Consider the following 14,000-nt stretch of genomic DNA (forward strand, 5'->3'; position numbering starts at 1 on the left):
CTTTCAAAGGAACTATCCCGGAATTTGCATGGATGTCCGGACGCGGGGTTGAACCGTCGTCCTCCCGAATGCGAATCCAGTGTGCTAACCACTGTGCCACCTCTCTCGGTGTCCCATATGTGTTCATTTGTAGAGAGATCTGGTGATCTTGCTGGCTAGGGCAGCTCCACGTCACGAAGAGCAGCAGCATTATGTGAGCGTGCGTTGTCCTGCTGAAGAAGCACATCAGTTTCCTCTGGAAGAAATGGCAGTAGCATGGGGTAATAGCCTGTGTAGTGTAACGGGCACTGATTACATTACCCTGCAGAAACACCGGATGTGACCTCCAGCTGTAACTGCCACTTGTCCCTCACTCCCCTCCCCCCAACCCCCCACCCACACACTCACAACATGAGTCGCAGGATGGTCTCTGTGTGTCGTGGACGAGTGCACTCTAGAATAGACAGTCACCAGGTCTACGCCTTAAGCTTTTGTGTCCGTCACTCGCTTACAGACAGAGCTTACTCTCATCATAGAAGACAGTAGAGAGCCTTTCCATTCTGCAGTCGACTCTTACGTGACACGATAGTAGCCATGTTCGGTGGTGTGGTGGTATAAGTGGTAGCCTGGACTTGGCGCAAAATGATGTTAAACAGACGGTTCCCAGTGCTCCCTCATGACGCTGCAGGTGAAACATGTACCTGGATTTCGTCCATGGAGGATGTTTGATTGGCCACCGCTGTTCACACCGATCTTGTATTTGGATTTCGTCCATGGATGAAGTTTGATTGGCCACCGCTGTTCACGTCGATCTTGACGTGCGTCGGTACTACGCGGACGTCCAAAACCTGGTCTGTGGGAATGTTCCACAGACCACTGCTGAAAACACCGACACATACATTGTGCCCAAAAGTCCAGCATCCGGGTCAAAACAGAGGGTGCATAGGCAGGCATCTTAGGCGAAGATTGGTGACCAACAGAACGTTTGCTTAAACGGTCGTTGCGAATCGCCATAAAGACCACACATGATGGCCCATACGCCAGACGAAGGGCTCTTATCCAATTCGGGACTCACCTCTCTCCTGCCGGACGTTATCGCCTAGCGGTTCTAGGCGCTTCAGTCCGGAACTGCGCTGCTGCTACGGTCGGAGGTTCGAATCCTGCCTCGGGCATGGATGTGTGTGATGTCCTTAGATTAGTTAGGTTTAAGTAGTTCTAAGTCTAGGTGACTGGTGACCTCAGATGTTAAGTCCCATAGTGCTCAGAGCCATTTGAACCATTTGAACCTCTCTCCCTTGGAATCTAGCTCCCTGGGCGTTAAGCTGTACAACTTCGTGCGTTAAAAGCACAAGCAGGTAGCATCCCTTAGCTTATAGTTTGGCACAACAAATTTTCAGCCCCTGTAACCAAGGTCGCTAACGCGCTGCAGTGCCGTGGCGCACGACTCAGAAGTAGCTGGATCGAATCCTGGTGGTGGAAATAATATTCACTGCCCGAATATCGTCGGCAAGGGAAGAGAGTCGTTGTGGAGTTACCCTAGTGATCTCCACACTTTGCGCCAAAGTCCTGGATTGGATTCCATACTGCTCTGCAGCGCCTCATGGAATGAATGTACGTGTTAAGATGTTGACCCATCCATCGGATGGGGACGTTCCAGTATCGCTTTACACCCTCTCCCTCCTGTCATATAACACGCACACACACACACACACACACACACACACACACACACACACACACCTAACAGTCACCTCCTCTCAATAGACTCGGCAGCGAGTCATGTAAGCCCTCCCCTTGTGCAGCGAAGAGACAATGCGACGACTTCCGCTCCTCACTGGGAGCAGTCGCGGCAGCTGCGAGTGGCTGGCTTGTGTTAACGCGGCCCTTCCCGTGTGTTGCAGGAGGTCGCCCACCCGCATCGCCCGGCCGCCGTCCCCCTGGACCGCTGGCTGCTGGTGCTGACTGTCCGCTCCTCTGGTAAGTCCTACTCGCCTCTCACTTGTGCTTGCACAGGAACAACACTTGTGGGGGGAAAGAATACTTCAATATTCTTTCCTTGTAACACATTCCAAAATCTTCTGCTCGTATCTTAATTGCTTCTAGTCCACGCTTCGCCTCTCACAAGGCTGCATTCCAGACGAATTCCGTTAGAAAAGAAAAACATTCCAACACTTAAATTTGTATTCGATGTTAAAAATTTTCTCCTTTTCAGACAAAATTTTTTTCTGTTCGTAGTCTCTATTTTATATCCTTTCTATTTCGGGCATCGTCGCTTATTCCGCCACTCACACAGCAAGACCCATCTACCATTCTTAGTGTTTCATTTCCTAATCTAATTCCTTCATCTTCGCCTGATTTGATTCCACTACTGTTGTCTCACTTTTTTTGATATTCATCTTCTAACTTCTTTTCGTATATATATAACTAAAAGTTCGTTAACATTTGAAAACGCTCTCATTCATGAAATAATTGATGTAGAGAGGTAAAACTTGACACACTTGCCTAAAATAAAATTAAATAAACGATAACAAGTGCAAAAATCGCCAACGGATGGATCTGGACAGCGGGATGCTGCTTTTCAAACGCCGGCCAGAGTGGCCCAGCTGTTGTAGGCGCTACAGTTTGGAACTGCGCGTCCGCTACGGTCGCAGGTTCGAATCCTGCCTTGGGTCTGGATGTGTCTGATGGCCTTAGGTTAGTTAGGTCTGAGTAGTTCTAAGTTCTAGGGGACTGATGACCTCAGAAGTTAAGTTCCATAGTGCTCAGAGCCATTTGAACAATTTTTGCTTTTCAAACTGTTAGCGTGACGAGTGAAAGGTATTCCGATATTTTAGAGAATCGCATCATTCCTAGCCTGGCTGATGAACATCTTCTGGAAGGTATGACATTTATGCAGGATGGCGCTCCTCTACATTGCTACATACGTGAAAGATCTTGTGCGCACATCATTTGGTGAGGATCGCGTGCTGAACTGCCACTTCCGTCATGTTTGCCCTCCCAGAGCAGACTTAAATCTGTGTGACTATTGATTGTGGGGTTACCTAAAGTCTACCGCAATCGTTTGACTACATTAGGGATGCTAAAAGACAACACCCGACGCCAGTTCGTTATTATACCTACTGATATGCTGTACAGTGCTGTTCACATTACCCCTCGACCATAGATAGAAACATTGTTCTTCGGAATAATATAAACAATAACTGTTTAAAAGGTACCACACTGGTAAAGACGATGTTGAGCAGACATATATAGAACACTTGTGGCCAGTTAAGGTTGGAAATAACCTCGAACTGGCCTACAAAAGACACCTAAGCTACAGCGCATCCTCTTCGCAAGAGATTCCCAACATCCTCTTACGATTTTACTTTTGTGTACTACTTTGTACACAATGATGATGACAGGTGGGGTACAAAGTGGTCCAGCAACTGTTGCCTAGAGAAGTTGGACAGGAGCAGAAATGATTAACGAACGGGTAAATATAATAAACATAAGTCTTACTTATAGTTTTCTCCAAGCATTGCGAAGAACCTTTAAAAAAGAACAAATAGCAATAAAGTCCAACTTTTACAAGAGCCAAAATAAAGAGTGTCGTGCAGTGTGAGTCTCCTACTACTAATGCACAAAAGAACTTTCTAAGGGTGACTAAAACTGCAGACTGTCGAAGACTGCGAAGACTGGGCCATGTAGCTGCAGCCGGTCAGCCTCTATCGCGGCGGCAGACGGCGCTCGTAGTCGGAGCCACCGAAAGCTTGGCTCAGCGGGCGTGCGTCATTGGGTCCCCCGGACTCCAGTGCAACCGCTATCGGCGTCTGTCGGAAATGTGCGTTTCCGTTGCCACCTGTGAGATGCCAGTGGGAGTGGCAGCGATCTCTGATACCACACATATGTCACTGGTTTAGTTGGCTGTTTCATTAACATTATTCATTTAAACTTCCCTGTGAGGGTAATGAAAGAAAAAAGACGTTTATAAATGATCTTTAGAAAAGTGATTACGTTACAATTCGATCTAAACTTGAGCCTTACAAACCCATTAGTTTCGTAGTAAGAAAGCCAGGCAAACAAAATTATTTAATTGTTAATTCTATGCTGTAAAAGTTCACAATATTTTTAGGTTAAAATTTACCCGAACGTCAATATTAGTTTTTATAAATGCATGAACAAGGGGTTTTTAATACTCGAGGTCGATTTTAGCCAAAATCTAGCACGCTACAAACGCGCCGTGGCTTAGGAGGATTTTGCAGTGGAATTTCAGGCTGTTTCCAGCTTGGTAGACCCAGCTTGGTTTACACCCTGTGTACAGTTTGATTCTGTAACGATATTACAAATTTTCAGGGTTAGTGGAGAAGCATATGTGTATCAGTTTGGGATAAGGAATCCTGCTGCAGAAACGACGAGTCGAAAGTTATGTATGAACGTCGTTCTGACACATCTGACAGTGGACTACATGTGCCGGTACTGTCGTTGCTAAGGTATCCACTTGTTATTCATCAATGAATGTGGTTCCGACAAGATGGAGCCCCGCCTCACTTTGAATTGAGGATTCGAAGAATGCAGGCCGGTGTGGCCGAGCGGTTCTAGACGCTTCAGTCTGTAACCGCGCGGCCGCTACGGTCGCAGGTTCGAATCCTGCCTCGGGCATGGATGTCCTTAGGATAGTTAGGTTTAAGTAGTTCTAAGTTCTAGGGGACTGATGACCTCAGATGTTGAGTCCCATAGTGCTCAGAGCCATTTGAATCATCTGATTCGAAGAACACCTGAATCAGATATTCTCTGCAAAGTGGATACGCAAAGCAGAGCTTGTTTCGCGGCCAGCACGTTCACCTCATCACGTCGCACATTATATCATCTTGTAGGGCCATGTGAAAAACCTTGGGTACGAGACGCCTGTCGAGACTGAAGAGGACCTACTAGCAAGAATTCTCGTTTCCTACGGTACTGGTCAAACGACAATAGGGATACTGGAATGGGTACGACAGAACTTCGCTCGACGATGCCATAACTGCATTGACGCGGGGGGAAGGCAGTTAGAAGAGCTGTTGAAAATGAAGCAGTTTGCGAAACTTGTGCAGGTAAATGGAATTCATTATTGCTGTACGACAGACTTAGAATTTTCGGTCTCTTTGACATCAAGTTACGTGCACCATTACTAGTCAATCAACAATGGAAATTACTAGAGGGTATTAGGGAGTATTCAGCGGAATTTCTGTTCCGCATGATCAGAGTTCGGAAGCTCGGGTCCGTAATTTGAGTGCTGCGCGAGGCTAAGGCGGAACTTGATTTCGGTTATATCGTTCGACTCTGTAATTTCTGGACTATAGTACCTTAACTGAAATGGGTAAGTTTACCATTCTCCATCGTCCGTAAACGTTCCTAACATCATCTTATTATGGAAAGAATGATAAAGTGTATAAAACCAAAAGTTATATATCCTTATTAAAAAGAAAAGAAAACGCGATTCGTCTCCTAAACAATGTGAGTAAGGGTAGTAACACAGAGAAATGTATTTTCGCGTCTGGCTCACAAAGCTATGTGAGGGGGAGAACAGGGGCGCCAGAACCAATGCATGCAATGCATGACGAATAGGAAAGAACTGAATCAGGTAGTTGGCTCTCTCTCTATATATAGATCTCCTTGTAACACACGCACACACACACACACACAATCTTTGTGTACAGCGACCAGAGAGCTTACAAATTCAACCCTTGAGAGGATACGGTATTAAATTGGAGGAAAGCACAGTGAAATCAAGCACATTTTGCTGATCTGTAAGTAAATTAGTTATTTAATTAGTTAGTTTCATGTTGCAAGGATCATTTTGCAAGAAAAATCGTAATGATGTAGAACTAGTCATTTTGCACTCATTCGCCAACTAATTAGTTTATACTACTTGGTAACATTTACCCTACCCACCACCTTTTACACATTACAGTAACAGAAGTTCTTCTACGGAATAGAAGGGGCCAAAGAGTAACTTTCTCCGTTTGACAGACAGCAAAGTGAAATTTGAAAACAATGTGTGTCAGACATTTTGTATCACTGGGAAAGTGGCCAAAAATTTTACTTGCAGCATTGTGCACCCCTTTTTGTACTAAAGAAAACTTTAATGCGAAGTAATGAATGTCAGTTTTCTTCTAGTGTTGTGATTAAGCACATCATTGTTCCCTTTGAAATATAATGGATTATTTACAACTAACTTAATGAACGAATAATTTGAGCTCCACATATTATTCTTACAACACGTTGCTGAGTAATTAAGAGTTTCTTTCTCAAAAATCAATTACTCCAGAACATTATTCCGTGTGGCATTACTGAATGGAAATATGCAACATGTGTTAGCTTACTGCCTTGTCTCTCCCCATGGTCTGAAATGATTCTGAGTGTGATTGTCGCTGAACTGTGTTGTTTTAGGAGTTCCAAAATGTGCTTTTACCACTTTAAATTCTGATCAATACGAGTATCTGAGAATTTTGAAATTTTCACTCACTGGTGTAGTTGATGTGCAGAACTGAATATGTTGTGTCTTTTTAAAACTGAAGGTGAGATCATTCGTAATCAATCATTTTTTGAGAACATTGTTCAACATTTCTTCTGTTTCTGTATCTATGCTTGGACTGAAACTTGGTGGCAGATTAAAACTGTTTGCTGTTTGCTGGACCGAGACTCTAACTCGGGACCTTTGCCTTTCACGGTCGAATCTGTGAAATTCGGAAGAGAGGAGACGAAGTACTGGCGGAAGTAAAGCTCTTAGGACGGGTCGTGAGTCGTGCTTAGGTAGCTCAGTTTGTAGAGCTGTTGCCTGCGAAAGGCAAACGTCCCGACATAGAGTCTCGATCCGGCACACAGTTTTAGTCTCTCAGGAAGTTTCATCACACTCCGCTGCAGAATGAAAATTTCACTATTCTTGACTTGATTACAATACTATTGTCATCTGCAAAAAGAACGAACTCTGCTTGTTGAGTGTTAGACGGAAGATCGTGTACATACACTACTGGCCATTAAAATAGCTACACCAAGAAGAAATGCAGATGATAAATGGGTATTCATTGGACAAATATATTATACAAGAACTGACATGTGATTACATTTTCACGCAATTTGGGTGCATAGACCCTGAGAAATCGGTACCCACAACAACCACCTCTGGCCGTAATAACGGCCTTGATACGCCTGGGCATTGAGTCAAACAGAGCTTGGATGGCGTGTACAGGTACAGCTGCCCATGCAGCTTCAACACGATACCACAGTTCATCAAGAGTAGTGACTGGCGTATTGTGACGAGTCAGTTGCTCAGCCACCATTGACCTGACGTTTTCAGTTGGTGAGAGATCTGGAGAATGTGCTGGCCAGGGCAGCAGTCGAACATTTTCTGCATCCAGAAAGGCCCGTACAGGACCTGCAACACGCGGTCGTGCATTACCTGCTGAAATGCTGGGTTTCGCAGGGATCGAATGAACGGTAGAGCAACGGGACGTAACACATCTGAAATGTAACGTCCACTGTTCAGAATGCCGTCAATGCGAACAAGAGGTCACCGAGACGTGTAACCAATGGCACCCCGTACCATCACGCCGAGTGATACACCAGTATGGCGATGACGAATACACGCTTCCAATGTGCGTTCACCGCGAGGACGCCAAACACGGATGCGACCATCATGATTCTGTAAACAGAACCTGGATTCATCCGAAAAAATGACGTTTTGCCATTGGTGCACCCAGGTTCGCCGTTGAGCACACCATCGCAGGCGCTCCTATCTGTGATGCAGCGTCAAGGGTAACCGCAGCCATGGTCTCCGAGCTGATAGTCCATGCTCCTGCAACCGTCGTCGAACTGTTCGTGCAGATGGTTGTTGCCTTGCAAACATCCCCATCTGTTGACTCAGGGATCGAGACGTGGCTGCACGATCCGTTACAGCCATGCGGATAAGATGCCTGTCATCTCGACTGCTAGTGATACGAGGCCGTTGGGATCCAGCACGGCGTTCCGTATTACCCTCCTGAAACCACCGATTCCATATTCTGCTAACAGTCATTGGATCTCGACCACCGCGAGCAGCAATATCGCGATACGAGAAACAGCAATCGCGATAGGCTACAATCCGAACTTTATCAAAGTCGGAAACGTGATGGTACGCATTTCTCCTCCTTGCACGACGCATGACAACAACGTTTCACCAGGCAACGCCGGTCAATTACTGTTTGTGTATGAGAAATCGGTTGGAAACTTTCCTCATGTCAGCACGTTGTAGGTGTCGCCACCGGCTCTGAAAAGCTAATCATTTGCATATCACACCATCTTCTTCCTGTCGGTTAAATGTCGCGTCAGTAGCACGTCATCTTCGTGTTGTAGCAATTTTAATGGCCAGTAGTGTATTATATGAGAAACAATAGTGGACCTAAGGCTGAGGCTTGGGCAACCCCATACGTGGTTTCTTTCCAGTCAAAATTACGTCCCCAGACTAAACTGCCTGAATTACTAAGCACGATTTTCTGCCTTCTTTTGGTGAAGTATGACATTATCAATTGGTCGGCTATATATCAATCCCAGGAAACTAATTCTACTGTGTCTCAGGCACACTTACGCACTTCCAAGGCCGCAGGGACTGCCGCGTTCCCGACATTACGTGCCTGAGATCCCATTACTCACGCTTGGGTTTTGCCCGGCGGAGGAGACGAGTGCGTCGTTAAAATATGGAGAGGAGAGCGCGGAGACAAGAGAGCGGCTCCTTAATTACGTCGCAGCAGAGGAGTTTACGAGCCGGCGCGTCCTGCGGGGCCTATAATCGGGAGGCGCGCAAGCGCCAAAATAAAGATAAACGATGACGGCAATTAATTATTCTCCGATAGCGACGAGCGAGGCGCGGCGGAATCATTACGGCGATCAATCACCCTCGGCCGCGCCCAGCCTAAGCCGGCCGTCCGCGCGCAACGCGCCGATCGTGTCAGCGCCTCGCTGCTCGTTATGCGCCGCCGCTGACCTTTCACACTTCCTCCCTCACTCCCAAACTTCCTGCATGTTCTTATGCAGCCTTCTGTGTCATCCGTTATTCTGTTCTCCCTTTTTCTCTTCATCTCTGCCGAACGCAAAGGTCGCAAACGCTTTAATATTATATTGAACAGATTTATTTGTGTTTCTTTCTTTCAGTAATGGCGGAAGTTCATAGATTAAACTGCATAAGATTTAATATTAGGATTATATGCATTTTCTGAGTCACGAGTACCTATGATTACTCCTACAGTCATCACTATATTTATCCATGACATTGTAATGATAAAGCCGGCCTGAGTGGCCGTGCGGTTCTAGGCGCTACAGTCTGGAACCGAGCGACCGCTACGGTCGCAGGTTGGAATCCTGTCTCGGGCATGGATGTGTGTGATGTCCTTACGTTAGTTAGGTTTAAGTAGTTCTAAGTTCTAGGCGACTGATGACCTCAGAAGTTAAGTCACATATTGCTCAGAGCCATTTGAACCACCTGTAATGATAAAGTGGAGTGCGACGGGGCGGAAAATAAGTGCGGTTGGAGAGTTCACACGAATGTGCATATACAAACGTTCGTTAAAAAATGTTAGTGCAAATTTTGGCTCTCACGTAAGTCTCAGGGGATGATTTCCACACGTGGTGCATTAGTACACTGTTCCTCACCCGCGTATTAGTTATAGTTTTTGAATTAATATTCTCAGACATGAGTACAGTTTATGCTAGGGGAACAAAAATTAGGCGATTATTATAGCAAAATCATTTTTCACGACACAGTTCAATCACTATTTATTGGCGTCGTCCTTTTCTTTCACACAATGAAATTAGCACTGGTGAGTCGGTTTACAGTTTTACTTTAATAATAATTGGACTCCGAGCCCCCAATAGCAGTAATGTATGCTGCTACAATTACTCACTCTATTCGAACAGAACCACAAGTCCCACTGTCCTCTTTGTTCTAACAGTTTTAACGCGAAATCACAGATTGCCACATGTTCACTTACGCCGATGTATACCTCGAAATTCGCACTCATACAAATAATCCTAGCACTTCCAGTTCACCAAATATATGCTTGCACATTTGCACCATTAAACAACAATACTCTCTGTCGAAATAAATCGGCGCGAAAAAATTCTTATTCAAACGACCACATGGGCCACCCACAAGTGGGGCTCGCTCGCCACACACCCGCTAAGCGACTGACCAACGACTGATCCCTGGCCAATTTTTTTCACACAAGGATGGGGCCCCTCCACGCCCGCACCAACGTGGTGACCATCACAAAAGTTCTACTGTCACCTCCGTATGCATGTTAGTTTTGAATCAAGGCGTCACAGGATGCAGGCTGTGATGTTATCCATGCGTCTGGGTAAGACTACTCATTAACATGGTCCATCAGGAGATAGAAGTGGTTGAAAGCGATCGAAGGGTAGCGGTTGTAAGAGCAGAGGAAAAAAAGTGTCAAGGCCAGCGCCAAGGGAAAAAAACCTCTGCGACAGTAGGACGGGTAGTAAGGGCAGTAGCGGCTTGCTATCTGCGACAGTGCATGCAAGGTGTGGTTGTGTTAGTTCGAGGTATCGTGCATCGTTACCTTTGTCGTTGTTGTAGCTTGTTGCGGCGCTTGCTGCAGTTGCTGCGTCCCTGCAACAGTTCAAGGTCGTTGTGGATTAGTGGGCGATCGGTCATAGATCGGCTCACGGACTGTGTAGGGGGGTGTGTGTGGCTGGTTTGCGTGCTGTGTACAGTACGGTTTCCTTGCGGTTGCCTGTTTTTCGGCTAGTCGCACATCTGGGTTTCCAGTAATAACTGTGTTGCAGGGGCTCGCCAGTACTGTCGTGTTAGCGTTCTATAGACCATAGATGTTCAGTTCCTAGCCAGTAATGTCTTTGGTCTGTTATGCTTCCATCTATGGTTGTGGTCGTAGTTACCCAGAGAAAGGATAAACGGGTTGCGCGAGTGTCTCGTGTTATTGTACAGTCGTGTGGATAGTTTTTGGAATACCTGCAAGATAGTATCTAGCCGGTATTCCCGGTGAAGGTCCGCGATGCGTGTGTAGCGCGGAGCGTTGCTTATGATTTTGAGTACTTTGTTCTGTATGAGCTGCAGACGGCGCAGGCGAGTTGGCGCAGCGTATCCCCAGACAGGGGCTGCGTACGTCATCAGGGGTCTAATAAGTGTCATGTACATGGACCTAGACACCCTCCTGTTTAGTGTGCTACGCCTGTTAAGCATAGGGTAGAGTTGTTTGAGCCTCGCGTTAGCTTTGTTGGTCACGTGTTGAATGTGGTCCCCCCAGAGTAGTTTCCTGTCCAGCCAGACACCGAGGTATTTGACCTTCTCGCGGAAACGTATTGGGCGTGTGTGTAGTGTTATTGGGTTGCAGTGCTGATGTTTGCGCAGTTGCTTCGGTCTTCTAGTGAACAGAACGGCCTCGCACTTGTCGACGTTTACTCTAACACGCCATTTCACCAGCCAAGGCTCCGCCGTTCTGAGTGCGGTCTGTAGTCGTGAGTTATCGTTAGACGGCTTCCAATCTTGCGCAAGGATAGCAGTGTCATCCGCGTAGATTGCTACCGTCGTGTTATGTGTAGCTGGGAGGTCGTTGATGTAGAGGTTAAACAGTAAGGGCCCTAGGATACTTCCTTGGGGTACTCCTGCCTGTATACCATGTCGTGTCGATTGTTTGCCCTGCACGTCAGTGTTGAAACTCCTGTCCGTGAGATATGAGTGTATGAGACGTACGAGCCCGTCGGGGAACCCTGCGTCACTGAGTTTGCGTATTAGGCCGTTGTGCCATAGACGATCGAAAGCCTTTTCGATGTCCAGGAACACCGCCCCAGTTGCCTTGCTTGTGTTGTATCCGTGTGTTATGTATTCAACGACGCGGAGGAGTTGTTGTGTTGTTGAGTGGTGATTCCTGAAACCGAATTGCTCCGGTCTCAGGGTGTCGTTTGTGATGCAGTGCCTGGTGAGTAGTTTTAATATTACCTTCTCAACGATCTTGCTGAGCGCGCTCAGCAGACTGATGGGTCGGTAATTTTGTGGGAGGGAGTGGTCTTTCCCCGGCTTCCTGAACATCAGGATCTTGGCCGTCTTCCAAAAGGCGGGGAAGTGTTGGTGTTTGAGTATGGCATTCGTAATGTGTGCTAGGTAGTCTACAGCTTTGTCCGTGAACTCCTGGAGGACACGGTTTTGAATGCCATCGTGACCAGGGGCCTTCCTAGCGGTGGTATGCATGATGGCCCATTTGATTTCTGCTGTACTAGCTTGTCGGATGTTGTTGCGCGCTGGTTGGGCCAAGATGCGTGTGACCTCCTGGTCCGTATCAAGTGTGAATGCTGGGTCTGAGGGATCCAGGTTCGGTGTGAATGACGCTGCGAGTGTGAGGGCCATCAGTTCCGCTTTTTCTTCCGCAGAATATGCTGGTCCGTCTGGCCCTTGTAACGTGGGGGTGTACAGTTTCTCCCTGGTGAAGTGTCGGGCTAGCTGCCACACGCCAGGCCGCGTGGTGTCTAGCCCTTCGAGTTTCTGGTCCCACTGTTGTGTCTTGAATGTTTGTATTTTTTCCCGGATTATACCCTGGAGCCTGTTAATGTGCCGTTTGAAGTGCTGGCGCCTGGTACGCTGCCAGTGTCTCCTGAGGTGGTTCCTCATTGAGATTAGGCCCAGGATTTCCTGGGGCAGGGCAGCACTGTGTTGTTGTGGCGTGCGGATTGGTATGGTGTTGGCTATTGCGTCATGGACGGCGCCGGTGAGGGTTTCGACTGCCTCGTCAATTTGGGCTGTCTCGTTAATTGCATGGGTTGGTGGGATGCGACTGTCAAGCGTTTCCTTGAACTGGGTCCAATTCGCGCGCCTGTAGTCTAACATCCTGCGTTGTTCCATGTTCTGCAGTGTTTCTTCAATATACAGTATAACGGGTTGGTGATTTGAGGGCAGATCGTTTTCAACGGCAACGTTGAGTGTCGTTGTTATGCCCTTGATGAGGGCCATGTCTAACACGTCTGGCCTGTGTCCCCTCCGGTAGGGAATGTGCGTCGGTTCGGTCGGCGCTAGTGTGATGTAGTTTCGTCCTAGTGCATGTTCGTATAGTCTCTTGCCGTTGGAGTTTCGTATTCGTGAGTTCCAGTCCGGGTGTTTTGCGTTAAGATCTCCAGCGGCTATTACGCGCGGTGATATGTTGAGTATTGTGCTGATGTCGCGTTTTTTGATGTTTTTAGGGCTGTTGTATACTGACACCAGTGTAGTGTAGGCTCCGTTGAACACGACCCTGACGGCGGTTGCCTCTAGTTTTTCGAGTTCAGGGAGCACTATGTTTGTGTGTTCTATGACTTTGTGTATGATGATGGCTGTTCCGCCGTGACCGGAGCCGTCCGGTCGGTCGGTACGATAGACGCAGTAGCCGGTGATCCCTGGCCAAGACGGCCGCTCGCTTATATAGCCTCGCATGTCTACCCCCCCCCTCCCTCCCTTGGTTATGCAAGTACCAGTCTCTCCAGTTAAGGTTACAAATTTTGACACATACATACCTCAACAGAAATGAGTACACCATCGGAACCGCGCTAAAAAGTACATCTTATTTACTATATTACGTTAATTTCTAGGATTATTCCATCGCCCTTAAATCAAGTTTCAGTTTTTGCAAAATTTCGCCACCTAGCGCATATTTGTTTGTTTACATCTGTGCTGCAAAGTTTCAACATAAAACTGCATATAGCACTGTTTTTAGACGTAATCTATAGCGATCTACACATTGCGCTACTCAAAATCTCCATATCTATAATAATTAATTAATTATGGGCGATAAATGTTAATAATAATTTGCAAACCATGAAAACTATTGCATCTTAAGTGTATAGTATATCTTAACTAGTTTAAAATACGTGTGATGCCACTCATAACATTATATAGTGCCATTCTTTACGTCATGAATTTTCTATTGAATTTTATAAACAATTTCCCATCAAACTTTGCTTATTGCTCTTTACGAGCTTAATTATTTATGAATCTTAACGTATGACTACGGCACTCGATCCGCTGTGAC

The 14,000-nt window shown here is 46.6% G+C and overlaps 1 long non-coding RNA gene across 1 annotated transcript in view; it reads left to right on the forward strand.

Moving 5' to 3' along the window:
• Positions 1–1,877: 1,877 nt before the first annotated feature.
• LOC124804925 overlaps positions 1,878–14,000 on the forward strand; it is a 443,647-nt gene continuing 431,524 nt past the window's right edge. The window contains exon 1 of the long non-coding RNA XR_007017384.1: positions 1,878–1,956. This is a non-coding gene — a long non-coding RNA (uncharacterized LOC124804925). The remainder of the gene's footprint in view (positions 1,957–14,000) is intronic.

Source organism: Schistocerca piceifrons, chromosome 1 (genome assembly GCF_021461385.2).
Source record: "Schistocerca piceifrons isolate TAMUIC-IGC-003096 chromosome 1, iqSchPice1.1, whole genome shotgun sequence".
In the NCBI taxonomy this organism is placed as follows: domain Eukaryota; kingdom Metazoa; phylum Arthropoda; class Insecta; order Orthoptera; family Acrididae; genus Schistocerca; species Schistocerca piceifrons.